The following is a 15,543-nucleotide window of genomic DNA, read 5'->3' on the forward strand; positions in this document are numbered from 1 at the left end:
TCAAACTGTTTGTCCATAGTAACAAATACGAACTAAGATAGAGTCTTAAAAATATAATCATTTTTTCTGTTTCTCGAGTTATTCATATACACGCATCTCCAATTTAATAGGAACCATTTGACAATTTGGTCTATTAGTATGTTTCTGAATACTACAAGTATAAAGCCACTTATCATTCTTTGATATTTACCTTTTGTCGAAGAAATAAAATTGATAGGAATGCTAATAACGCTTCAAACTGTTTCTTACCATAAATGTTGTCAAACTTTTCGAATTCTGTGTACCTTATCTTCGACATCTGTGCCAGTCGCTTAAATGTATATCAGTCTAAAAAACTATCAGCAATTTGTGAAAGAGGTACTTTTTTTAGCATTTCTTTTTTCAAACCATTGATATATTTTAGCATCTTTTCTATTTAGACACATTTATGATTATATCTAAATATGTATCCTACAAAAAACCTGAATTTTCAGATAACAGAGTTAAGAGAGAAACTACAAGTAATTTTATTTTTCCTTTGTTTGGTCCTGACTATACCGAAGCTTTGAGTTTGTGATAGTCCTCTTAACTTCAGTTGTCGATCCCCAAATGAATTTATTGATGCAATAGTATCATTCCATAACAATTATTATGAAGACAGAAGATACGAACTCCATTGTGGTACAGCTCTAAAACATAAGTGAGATGTAAATTGTAATTGGACAGGTAAAAGTCTTTACTTTATTTCGAAGTTAAATTCCTGAAACTAGCTTTCGATACATTTTACAGTAGAAGTGAAATTATTTTTATCCAAGAATACCTTAATAGGTATTTTCATTTAAAACAGTTACAGTAACTACAGAACATTTTCGTGAAAAAAATCAAGTAATTGACTGTGTAGAACATTGAATCATTTTCGTATAACCATAATAAGAAACTGTTAATCAAATCATTATTGAGGTTATCAATCTTTTCCAGATAAGAAACATTATTACAAACAAAACAAAAATAAAATACACAGTATGATAGACATTAAAATTATGAAATTTCTTTATTATGTATCAATATACAATTATCAATAGAATTCATTTATTGTAATTATGTCCCAATGATTTAATTATCAAAATGATTTAACAATCAATTTTGAAGCTGGGACTTTCTCAGGTATCTCCAAGAGTCCCTGTTTTGTTCATTACATTTATTGTTTACAATATTTATGAGACTGATCATTTTCAACTTCATCTTTTCTCGTTTTTGCAACTTTAAGAATACGTCATCGACTTTGATCATGCAGTCCACTACCGGTGTCCAGGTGCATGATACATCAACGGGTATGGCAAGCTACATGCATCACTACAATGCTTATTAAGATAGACGCCATAGTTTTCGTTGTTGCGGCCCTAAAGGTTTAAGTACGTTTAATACCCAGATAATGAATCACACTGAACTAGAAGTAAACACAATTCTTTAATACATTGCAAGTCATATTTTCACACATGATTTGTCTTCCCATACTATTTGCTAGTACGACTGAATAATTGTTCTTTAAGTTTTGTATATTTTTTTTTGTTTTTAACCCTACATTTCCAAACTGGTTAATTGTGTTGTGTCTACAGTTACCCGATATGTTGGTACATTTTACGATTTGTTCTATACATAACCCTTGCTTCTTTATTGCAGATTATCAATACAAACAGTGTCGTTGGACAGGAAAGGTGAATTATTATGACCAACCAGTGGTATATTTTGTACGAAAAGGTTATGTTCTGCATGGAGTCAATAGTATCCATCACAACCATTATGAGTGAGTGTAAACTAATTATGAGTAGGGAATTTCCGCCGAAAGTCCGCCTTTATACACTGCGAAAACCATCAAACCATTCCTTTCCCAGCAATACATCTATCAATCTATTCAATTCCTTAAATGACACCAGCTTCTGAACAAAGTTTATTGAAAGATAGACATAATATGGGCAATGAAAGCGTGGGCTTAGTCCCCAAAACTTTGTAATGGCTTTAGCAGTCCCACTCTTTTTTTTTACCATTTTCTTCCGTCGCTTATGCATGATAATCTATTAGTTTTTTCTGTATGATTTATTAAGAATAGAATGTACCTAAACCATATACATATTTAAGCTGTATTTTATACAGAACGTTTCTTTTCAGGGATCAACGATTCCAGTTTGAGGTTTGTAAATTGGTGAAAAAGTAACACACATCTATAAAAAAAAAATAAAATATAAATTGATAATCATCTCTGGTTTTGTTGTTGTTGTTGTTTATTTGTTTGTTTGTTTTGTTTCTGTTTTTGTTTTGTTGTTGTTGTTGTTGTTTTTTTTTTTTTGGTTGTTTTTGTAAACGTATGAAGTATGCAACTGAACAATTCGAGCCTCTTATTTCGCCAGTTTTGCGCTGATAATTCAGTGTCAATTCCACTTCTAATTAAACTCTGTATTTTAAACAAAGAGAATGTATACAAATCTAGGTTGTCACAGTTTTAAACATTTCTGACATATAATAAAAATAAAGTTGTAAATATTTATGGAAAAAAGAATTAATACTGACTTTAGCTGGTTTAGATAATTAAATATCCACAGTTTCCAATATTCATATTTTTAATCATAAAATTAAATAAGATTTAAAAGATAAGACTTTTCTCTGTTTATTTACATTGAGCCCAATCTCCACTATTGAGCAGACTTAAGTTTGTACAACCCCATTATTCCTACACAGACTTTAATTTTAACAACCAAGACTTATGATAAACGTGATTTTCAATCGTCACTTTAATTAATTATGTAACAAAATACCCTCACAAATACTTCTTATATTATAAATAATTTAATGGAACCTCGATATATGCAGTATTGTTTAATATCATTTTTTGGCAGGTTTTATGTTGATCATTGATCTTATCAGCAAAGAAACACGCTGAATTACTACGAATTTGTGTCCATTTTCCCGATAATGAAATATGAAGTCCTATCTCTTGTCATTCAAACGTTTTGACTACGTTTAAAGTGTTTTGGCACAGAAAGACGGACAGACGAATGTAATTCTGCAAAAGCAGGAGATAATATGAAAGCTAGTGAAAAGTTAAGGTCATCTCATTTACTATGGTTTTGTTGTGAGCTGGCTTTTATAGTCTATGGTCATGGATAAGAAAAGGATATTTCATTCATATTTACTTATACTTACCTTTTTGATGAGAAGCATTATGGGTTTTCGAAAACACGTTTTAAAAAAAATCTAATTCAATATAATTGAACATTTCAAAATGAAAAATAATCATTGAGAAACGGGACGTTATTTCAATATTTTAATTTTTGGTAATAATGTTAATTTGTAGGTTCATTGATCGCAAGCAACCAAACTTTTCATAATTTGGCATTATCTTGGTATTTGTGTGTATAATGTTATGCATAATGTTACATATATGATACATTTTATAAATTATTAAGATATCGAGCAATGAGTATTCTTAAAGGTTAAATAATACAAAAAAAAATAGCAGAACCAAACACAAAACAGATGTGGAAATAGATGTCATATGTTTTTATGAAAGGAAAATATGCATACTATGAATGAAATAACAATTACACTTGTTTTAAAGAAGATATGCTTGCAGTCTAAGTTTCAAAAATTGATATGCATCTACTAGTACTAATGAATTTTACTAGTGTTTATCATTACTGCCAATAAAACTTTTAATAACATGTATACTCAACAAAAAAGAAACGCATATTCAAATCACACATGATAATCTAATTATAAGTTTTCAATTGAAGCTTCATTTTTAAAAGTTATTTTAGATCATGTTGTAATAAAAATCAAACATGCCATATGTTGCGAATTAAAAGTTTAGTTAATGTCATTGTTTTCATCTCTGTCCTAATAATGGATTGACATTGTGCAGACGTCGTGCACGACTACTGCTTCTTTCAGTCTCTTGTAAATTTGTGTACTTTTATTCTGATTTATTCATCAAGCAGTTGTAGAGCATTTTGTACAGCAGTTGTTGATCAATTGTGCAGGAGCTTAAGAGGGATCTGACGGTCCTGTCCGGGTTACCTACGGTCGGCCAGTTCTTGATCAGTCATTCGTTTTCCTAGCTGGTGGAGACGTACGTTTAAGCGCTGCAAAGCCGATTGAAGTATACACCAAATGCAGTTGCAATTTGCTGTTGCGTAGCTCCGGCTAGTATCATCGTATGCCCGGTTGTATTCATCTTTGTTAGGCGTGTCATCGAAGCCTCAACATTGCAATCAAATATTAAATATAGGCTTAATAGGAGATTAATTGTTTCTCCGAAATATCGATGTAGATAGCTATAGACCCCTGATTTACAAGTCTTAGTGTTACACATGCTGAATGTTGTGTACTTTATGTGCATGACGTTTTATACCTGTTCTTAAACTCCTTTAATAATATATAAATGAATTATTTTGTGTGCCGTAGATGTCATGAAAATGATATCACGAAATTATATTGTTTATATGTTCACTTGTATTTATTGTTTACTATACGTTTATATTACATCCCGAATTTCCTCGATTAAACTAACCTGTTCACAAAGGCCCATCCTATAAACAAAGAATACCCTAAAAGTAGACTAACCTAAATGTTACCCAGGCATCTTTCTTTAACTCCATTACAGCATATGATGTATGCAACACCTTATTATTACCTAAGCGCCACTTTTGTTAACTTTGTGTACTGTGTCTAAAAAAACGGCGCCAACCCGTACGGTACCTTTCGTATATGTTGTGCGTGACAAGGATCGCACTTACCGACAAAAACCCATACAAGCTAATTCAGAGAATGTGTATCCCCCGCTTAGGGAAAAGGTAAACCATGCGCAGTTCGGGGGAGGGGGGGTCAGATCCCCAAGACTGAAATTGTAGAATTATTAAATGTATACATGTATACTGAAGTAAATAAAATATGTTAGTATGAATATAACGATTTGACTGCTTATAATAGTTATATAATTATAATATAATGCGGAAACGAAAGTGTTATAACAGACAGAATTTGCGAATTTATGACTTTGACCTTCAACCTTTTGACCTCAAAATCAATAGAGTTCTTCTTTAGTCCATAGGAAGTTGCTATGCAAAATTTCATTGCGAAAGCTGAAGGGTTCTTGAGATATCGTGTGGAAACGAAGCGTTACAGACAGACAGAATGACGGACGGACGGACAGACCCAAATTAATATCCCCCACTTTTCAAGCGAGGGACAATAATAATGGCCCAGATTGAAAATCGTCAGTGGTGTCAGCACTGCTAACGGGTATGGAGCAAGCAGCGCCAAATAGAATGGTAATAATCTCACCTTAATTTGTACATTTTGTGCTTGGGTGAATCTGATGCCATTTTATACCCAGTGTTTTAGGTCCCTCGATTTTCCTTACATTAGGTGAAGTCTACCCATTTTCAGAGTAAAACACCCATTTCCCCAGTTTTTGCCACTTTTGTTGATTTTGCCCAAATTATAGTAAATTCCTGACTTTTTAGCTGTTTTAAGCTGTTGTTATTGATTTTTAATAAATTTGTAGAAAATTACACTTTTTCGTTTTATTGGGTAAATTTCAGAAATAAGAGACCCACATTCAATTTTTGTAACAGGGTAACCCATAAAGTGGTAAAAGAATACACTGTATTCAAAAACCACCACTACACTAAGAAACGTTACACAAGAAAACATGTAAAACACTATTTTCATAAAAATAAAAAAAATCTTTAAATAGGTCACATGTATCCAATAATAAAAAGAGACAGCTGTTCCATATATTTTTTCAAAATTTCTTTAATAAGTAAAACAATATGCATTTCTTTTCTTATTTCTTTTGTTAAGTATGAAAAAATTCTTTCACTCATCAAAAAAATGCATTCTAACTTAGTATTAAATCTGAACCCTAAAAAGGGAATGGTAATCAAGGAATCAAGAGGGCACTTTGTGTCGCGACAGGGCCTCAAGAGGGCACTTTTAAAACAAATGTTTTACATACTTTCACACGTTTAATTATTTTTAGTATCCTTTCATATTGAATCTTTATTTAACAAGTAATTAAAAGATACCGGTAAATTCATAAATCTGTATTCCATTCTTCTTTTTTTAATACCAACACAATTAGCACACGTGGACTGACATGCCAATTATTGAAACAAAAAGAATAAAAAGATGGATTTACATCCAATTTCTTTAGTAAGGTTAGGCACTAGAGAAAGTATTGGTATTAATCTAGTTGAAACATTGTGCAAACATTTTTAAGGTTTCAAGGTATGATTTTTTTTACCTGCTTGGACTATGTTACTAGTGTGCTAGTACAGTCAATATAAACATTAAACAAAAATTATTAAAGTCTCGTTTCTTGGTCCCCATTATGATCGTAAGCTCCGTATTATATATATTCTTTTCATACAGTCATGTTAATATTGAATCTCTGTTCGTATAAGCCATTAAGGGCATTTAAATTTCCATTTCTTTACAGGCATGTACACTGCAATGCTTTATTTTCCGAAGCAATTATCGATTTTTTTCGTACGTAAAGATTTCTTTCTTTTTTACGCTAAGAAAAACAATAAGTGCAGAAACTGACAAACAAACCAAAAATGTAATTAAAGAAGGAACGAGAACATAAAGAATTAAATCCAGGATAAATACAAAATGTTTACAAATTTGTTGCTGAGTTTAATATTTGTTTTCCGGAATGCATAAATAAACCTGTAGTTTAAAAAAAACCTTTGAGTTCAGTCTGAGTTATATGGCAACGCATTTTGAAAAAATAACGCACTTTGAAATTTTATTTTCAAAGTGTGTTGAAATTGGGACAAAATCAACGCACTTGGAAAATTTTTTCCAAGTGCATCAAATTTGGGACAACATTAACGTATTTTGTATTTTTTTTTCAAAGTACGTTAAAAGTGTACATCAACATTTTTTTACCATGGAGGCACTTAACGTACCTGAAAAAAATATATTTCAAATAAAAATTCCAGATTTAGATTTAAATAATAGACAGCATTTCTTCCTTATATTTCTTTCGGAAACCAGATAAATTGATTTATCCTCATCGAGAAAGAGGAAATGACAGATAGAACGACCCTCGACCAATTTCTTTATCATTCTTAACCAAATATATGTATTTATAATTCTCTCCATCAATTTAAATTAACATAAAATTATTGTAAAAAAAATTAATAAGGTTTTCTTTTAAGTAATAATCAAAGCTCACCCTCTTGTTCTATAGACAAGGGGATCAGGCGCTACTAGTATCTCGTTGATTGAAACAACCATAGCCAACTGACTAAACTTTGGCCAAAGTAATAACATATTCTAATACAAATCAAAAATATAAATATGAAATGCATAAACATTTTTTTCATACAACTTAACCTTTATCTATCAGAAAAACTGTAAAATAAAGGCCATCATCTTGCACAAGTATAAAATAAATTTTATACTTCTAAAAACTGACAAGACCGTAATGATTTGATTTTATATTCATAATTCTTTTTCCACAGTCATGTTTAAGATACAAGGTCATTTTAGTGTTAGAGTCTTATTCGCTATTACTTATCAGGACGTGACTGGAAGGTGACAGTTCAATTGCACGTAATAGTTATATAACCTGCCTTCTAATGATAAAATGTAACAGTCTTCCTGTTAATTCAGTATGATTTCCTTTTTCAGAAATTGTTGTTCTCCTAATGCCGTTGGTGCCTCCGTTGACAGTTTGATGGGGACGGAGCCAACTGTTTCTCTCGGGTGTGATCGTTGTGGAGATAAACTTAGAGCAATGTCTGTACTAGTGCACACACCCACGAACCCTGTAACAGAGCTATTCCTAGATGACCATTAAACAGTTGATCATTCAAGGGATAAGAAATTTAAAAAATTTTAAATGTCCCCAGATGAAGAATCTTTTAATATTCAAGATGAAAAAGGTTTATATAAATCAATTTTAAAAACTTTAAAAACTGAAAATAAATGACAACTGTTTGATTTTCATACATGCTTTTCTTTAGTGACATTTAGAGAAAACGATAATTTTCTTCTGTCTTCAATCTCTTATAACAAAACAGAAGTAGTAATAGGATTTCGAAGTCATTTTAATCGTACAGTCTTATTCGAAAAACCTTATCAAGACGATCCGTTACAGGTATTGTTCAATAACGTGGAACACTTAATAATTTGAGACAATGTTAACAGTATGAAGCAAGTCATTCAAAGGCAGTTTTTTTAATTATTGATTTTTTTGTTTCTTTATCACATATGACCATACATTTCTCTCTCTGATTTGCTAAGAAGATTAAACGATTTAGAGCAAAGACTGCAAGTGCAAGAAAGAATTAACGAAGATCAAAAGACAACTATAAAACAATTGATCGTTGAAAATAGGAAGTTTAAAAAGTACAGAATGCCAGAGACTGAACAATCTGTTTATATTAAGATGCAACACGAGAATAGAAAATTAAACAAAACTGACACTGTGGAAAAAATCATATCACCATATAAGGTGCCCTTTTCAAATTCAAATTTTAAAATTAAGCATTTTTAAAAAATCTTAACACCTGAAAATTGTTGCCAGGAAAAATGAAACTCATGTGGAAGAAAAACCTACAAGGTAGTGTAGATTCAAGTTTGTTCAAAATCATATACTAAATTAAATAAGGATTATTAACACAGAGTCTGACATTTCTGTTTCATACTTGGATGTTTTACTTGAAAAATACATTAAAGGTTATCTAACAACCAAGCACTATGATGATTGTGATGACTTTAACTTTTCTATCGTCAATTTCCATTACTTATGCAATAATATACCTTCATCACCTGCATACGGGGTTTATATGTCTCAGTTGATTCGATACGCAAGAGCATGTTCAATGTATGAATAATTTCTAAAACGAAGAAAATTACTGAAAAACATGTCGATGAAACAATCAGCATTCTCGATTTAAGTTTGTTCAAGTTCTATGGTCGATACAATGACCTTGTCAGCAAATACAATTTATCATAGGAATATATGGAAAAATCTTTAAAAACTTCTTCTCATACTACTGTGTTAGTCTATTATTATACATTGAATTGACCACGGATTTTCCCGTTATTTCCTGATAATGACATGGAACACACGGCGGGTGTGACATGTTGGCAGGGGTAGCTCACTCCTCCATGGCACCTGATCCCACTTCTGATGACTAAGAGGTCCTTGTTTACTCTGCTTCTGTTTTGCATAGTTTTATGAACTTTTGGTCTTGGATGCTGTTCGATATCTCCATTTGTTTCATTTATGCAGGCAAATAAGTAAACAAAATTGCGAGCATATCATTCAAAAACAGTTTATTATTATTGATTTTTATTTTTGCTTATGTTTCTTATATATTCATACAGGTGGTGTTGCTTTTTATTCTTATTTGTCACATGATGAAGACAGCCTAGGACACCACCAAACAAGCATATTTGACAACATTATTACAAACGTCGGAGGAAACTACAATCGCCACACGGGAATCTTTTCTTGCCCATTGGACGGAGTGTACACATTTTCCTGGACTTTATTTTGCTCTTCTGATGGATATTTTATTTCCGAAATTGTTGTTAATTCTAATGTCGTCGGAGCTGTGTATTGTAATGCCCAGGGAGCGACAAATTTGAGACACACAACGGGTGTCGTCGTTGTTGAGATCAATCAAGGGGATGCAGTTTATATCCGCACCTATTCTACCCACAGTATTTCCGGAATACTTTTAAGTTCTTCTTACGACCGATCCTCATTTAGCGGATGGAAACTTTTTTAAAGAAATGTAAACATTTTTTGATATATTTCTATATCAATAAATATACTCTGAGTTTAAATCAATCTGAAGAGAATCATCTTACAATATAAAGATATGGTTTTGTTTGTTTCACAATTGTTTGTTAAATGTCTTTCCGAGAATAATTAACTCAAAGTGACCTTCTGTCAAAGGTATTTATGTCTGAGTTGTAACTCAAATTGCATATTTTGCAAACAGGACCTGCGCTCTGTTTTCATATTTACGTTTCACCAGGTGCGTTCAATTTGATAAACAGTAAACACTGCACGCATAAATTAACACAGACTATACTAGTGAGTTAGTTTTGCTTTCTTACAGTTCTACTCTGAATTTTCTTGATTATAGTTTTAATATCTTTCATTGATACACAACAATATTTCACCTTTCCAAAGTATTGTGTATTAAGTTTACTTTTTGAAAGTGCGGGGATGTTTAGTTCAAACGCGTAGCGAAATTCGTACTTAGAAAAGTTACCTGATAAATAAGTTTTTTATTTATTTTTATGTGAAATGCTATGACAATAAAATCTTGACCGATGGATATATTTCTTTAAAACTATACGAAGGTCGTTCAAAAATTACGCGGACTTGTTGCATATAGACAGGCAGAATGTCAAACAAAATTTAAAATAATCTAAACTTATGAGATATAGTGTGATATTGGTGACTCTTGATCACGTTCTTTACAGTACGGATAAAGTTTTTGTTGATAATCTTCTTCCCGTCCTCCGTTATAGCCTTTTTACAGAGGTATAACGGTCTAAAATTTCAATTTGCTATTTCTGGACGAATGTCATGAAAACCTTAGTTTACTAATTGTTTTAAAATGCATATTTTGGGTCTATGTTGGCGATATCTGGAGAATCACATAATTTAACAAAAGTGTTATGCGCCGTCAAATCAGGAGACGTCATTTTCACAGTAATTTTCACGGGAAATCATTATATTTCTGTTAGAACTTAAAATATCACGTCTAGAAACCTTAATACATAGTAATAGAACAATTTAAAGATACGTCTGAGAAAATTGTCGAAAAATATCGTGAATTATAGAAAAAACATAACTACTTCTTCCACTCTGCAATGTGCAGCAAAAAAGGCATATGGATGGATTCCGTTATTAAAACTAAATAGAATATTGAAAAGGTCCCTTGTTTTTTTTCATCAAATTTAGTACTGATCGATTAAAGTTTTTTTCATTTATACTGAAGTGGACGAAATTACTGGTATATGTATATGCAGCCCTCAAGATCATTTAGAGTCTTCCTTTCTCGAATATGCAAAAGAATAAAATTAAGGAGATTATCATTATAATTAATCTAACATGAGCTATTCTGAAATACAAAATATTCTTAAAGATGCTAACTCACTCTACACCAAGTAGCGGAAAATTTGTAGTAAGTAACAAAGGACAAAGTGATAACAAACACCTGTAGCAACTACAGCCATCATAGAGGAATATTTCAATCCCTGACTATAGCATATAAACATTCTCCGGGATATTGATGTAGTGTAGATTCCTTAAAACCTTATTTTTTTCATTTAAGGATATGAAAAATTAAGCGCAGGATGGTTTAATGAATTGAAGCTTTTTTAATTCCAATTGAACAAACTAACGATATTGTATCATTCAAAGAATGCAAGCGATTTTTAACATTTATTTTAATTTACATGTATCTCATACGTGTGACGAATACTGGTCACAAGATAAATTTTTGTCACAGGTATGCTTAATCAAAAGCTTTCCTATTTTGTTTCAAGATATTGATTCCTGGGTTATAATTTCACTGGAAAGCGCATAAATGTTCAGAAAATAATAATCAAGAATCACCATTTTTTGCTGAAATTTCAAATTTTATCAATGTATATCTTGCATGATGTTTAAAATCCAAAAGCTCAATTGGTCCTATTACATGTAGCAACCTTGCATTTCCGAACATCTAAGTTGTTGCTGTAAAATTCATTTGACCATGAAAGAAAGAAAAGTTGCTTAACTCACCTTCAAAATTGCTTTTTCATGTTGATTATATATCACCTTTAGGCTCCACGAGGACATTGAGTAGTATATATTTCTTTATGTAGCGAAGCTTGACGTAGATAATCTCAATTCCCAGAATATACTCCGGTGGGCTTGAGATAAAGGATACCACAGAGTCTGACATATCGTTTTCATATTTGGATATTTTACTTGAAAATGACGTCAATGCTAACAGCAACCAAGCTCTATGGTAAAGTGACATTTTATTTTACAATCGTCAACTGTTCATGCTTATGCAGCAATATAGCTTCATCACCTGCATACGAATTTTCATCTCTGATGTGTTGGAGGTCTTTGTATCCTCTGCTCAAAGTTTGTATTGTTTTATTGATTTTTAAACTTTATACTATATTTCATGTCAAGACTTTGAAAGTAGAGTGTCTTATGAGTACACTAAGGCACCAACCAAAATATATATGGCTGTCAACATGTGGCTATTATTATTAACATGGATTCAGAAAACCCACAAATACTTTTTTGAAAAAATAGACGATATTCTATCAAATATGGCGGGCATATAACATCCTTTTGATCCTCAAGCTCATTGCATAGAATACCTTTCATCATTCAAATTCCGAATGGTACGAAATTTACATACTTTGTCGGAAATGCTTTGACAAGAAAATACAGTTCATGATAATTCAAATTTAGCTGAACAACTTGACTGTACTTTGCTTTTTATATATCTGTGTTTTTATACATCGTGTTTCTTTACGTAACATAACCGTACGGTGACAGGTCAAAAACAATCTAAATGTATTTAATCTGCCGTCTATGCATATTTAGTAAAACGGCACTCTGATTTAAGGAGCATCATTTTCTTATCCAGTCTCTTGTTCTTGGTGTCTTCAGCCGTCAGTATCAATCCATTGGACCATTCAACTGATTCTCTTTCTGATTAAGTAAAGCAATACAATGATTTAGAAAAATGGCTGGAAGTACAAGAAAAGATAATGCTGAGCAAGAAAAAGTCATAGAAATATTGAAAAGTAAAAATAAAAAACAAAACAAAAAGCTGTTGAGAATCTTATTACTGCCAAGGAAAAGAAGCAAAAGAACGATTACAGATTGAACTTTGATCTTGGAAGTAAAACGACCAGGAAAAACAAAACATCAACAGAATTTGGAATGAATTCCTTTAAATGGGATCAAAGCCAATCGATATCTCATCCGCCTTCCAGTCAAATTAATTTTTGTGAAAAACCGTTGTTGAGCTTACAGTACAAAACACATAAGGGAAGATTTGTTACAGTTATGCTTCAAGATGAAAGAACTTCCAAAGATTATTTTGCATGCAAGTATTGTATTTCTTTTTAAGAGAAAGTACTTTATTGATAAACTTTGAGACTACTGTCTTTTTTATTCATGAAGGTGGAGTGCATTCCACTCGTACTTGTCACACAATGAATACAATCCAGGCAGTCTCCAAACCATAACTTATGACAACGTTATTTTAAATATTTGTGGAGAATACATGTATAATCAACACTGGGGATGGAGACTCATTTGTCCAGAGAAAGGGGTTAATACATTTTCATGGTTATTATTTTGCTATCGTGGTGGATATATCTAATCCCAAATTGTTGTGAATTCGAATTCGGACAGATCCTTGTTTTGAAGTGGACAAGGAGCAGACGAGATAAGAGCAACAACGGGCGTGGTTGTTGTAGATATCAACCAGGGAGATGTCGTGTATATCAGAACACTATCCTACTAATTCCATTGTCGGAACACTTTATAGCCAGCCTACTTTCGGATCATAATTCAGTAGATGGATACTGTTTTAAGATAAAATGGAATGTTATCGTGCAATAGGTAAATGTACTGGTATTCTTTACAATGGAAAAAAATCTCCAAGACATAGAAAGAAAAGAAGACAAAAATAATTTCTTTAACTGTACATTGTTGTATCTCTTTTAGTGTTAACATGACGTTAAGCGTTTATGTTTACACATGAATTAAATGTCTTTTTAAAATATTTTGAAGGAAAATGGGTTTGTTAGACATATGTTAGATGCTAAAATTAAGTCATACAAAATATAACTGGGATAACGAGTCGACTACTGAATCAGAGTAATAATTTGAAACGGTTTAGAGTTATTTCCCTTTGGTTAATTGCTGTTATCAGGAAATCATTGTAAATAATGTAATTAATGAGTTATTTGATAAAATGATTTTAATGCAAACAATGTTATATTAAACACAGATCAACTAAAAACAAAAATTTGGTTAAGACGATCAAAGTATGCTCGAAAATTATCAGAAATATATTGTCTGTAAAGCCGTTTAAATTTATTGATGTATAGATTCCATATGACCATTTGGTACTGCGTTTGTGTGACTTAGGTATCCAGTTTGTTAAAAACGAATTACAGAGGTACGTTGGTGCTATTGAGAAGTGTTTGAATAATAGATTAAGGAAGCAATTGCCTAAATCTAGCGAAATCATAAGCAAAAGCACAACATAATAACAAAGTGGCGTCTTATTAGCCGAGTTTATGATATTATGGTTACATCATACACTAGACATTTGTCTCCCTATTTTTATAGATTGCTTTTGATCTCTAGATTCTGCATTAATTTTCATTATTCTCATACAACTTGGACATTTACCAAGCAGGCGCCCATGGAGATTGATCGGGTCCCACACGTTACACAATGTTGGAGAAACCTATAATCAGCAATTTGAAAACTTCATTTGCCAAGCGGATAGGGTGTTCACATTTCCATGTACATAACTTTGCTTTTATGGTGGATTTTTTTCTAGTTGTAATAATCTAGCCATGTCTTGGAATAAGCCTTCACTACAGTTGGAATATATCCCATATACTTGCACTGTACCGAATCGGGGGGGGTGTATCCGTTCCTGGATGATTATAAAATTCAAAAGGGGTTGGACTGAAAATAACAACCAAAATAATCCAAACACACCATTTTGAGATTGTATACCCATTTTATCGCAAGAAATGTCCACAAATACACTAAAAATCAATTTATTTCTCCATAAAATTTACACTCCATGCCTAAATTCGGAACTCTCCAGATTGATCGAAGTAAATGAGTTCGATTTATAGTCTGTGTTTATTTTGCTAAAGTCACAATACACAGGGCAAAAACTGGCTAAGCACACCAATATCAATTTAAACAAGAGGTCCAGGGGCCACATCGCTCACCTGAGCAATTGGATAGGAAAAAGCACATATGAGATTAGAACTGAAATTAAGTTTACTGAAGGGGGGCAGGGGGTTTGAATTTTAACCCCCAGGGGTAATGATTTGAACAAACTAGAATCTACACTACCTGAGGATGATTCCCTATAAATATCACTAAGCTGTCTTTGAAGTACTTGAAAAGAAGATTTTTAAAGGTTTCCCTATATATTACTATGTAAAACTTTAGGCCCCACCCTACCCCCGGGGGTCATGATTTGAACAAACTTGAATCTACACTACCTGAGGAACATTCCACAAGAGTTTCATCTTTCATGTCTCAATGGTTCTTGAGAGGAAGATTTGTCCAATATATTCCTTTGTAAAACTTTGATCTGCCATTGTGGCCCCACCCTACCCCTGGGGGTCATAATTTGTACAAACCTGAATCTACACTACCTGAGGATGATTCCACATGAGTTTCATCTTTCCTGGCCCAGTGGTTCTTGAGAAGAAGATTTTTAAAGATTTTTCCTATATATTCCTATGTAA

Source organism: Saccostrea cucullata, unplaced genomic scaffold (assembly GCF_032062105.1).
Source record: "Saccostrea cucullata isolate Sc308-1 unplaced genomic scaffold, CSIRO_AGI_Scuc_v1 ctg1141, whole genome shotgun sequence".
Lineage (NCBI taxonomy): Eukaryota > Metazoa > Mollusca > Bivalvia > Ostreida > Ostreidae > Saccostrea > Saccostrea cuccullata.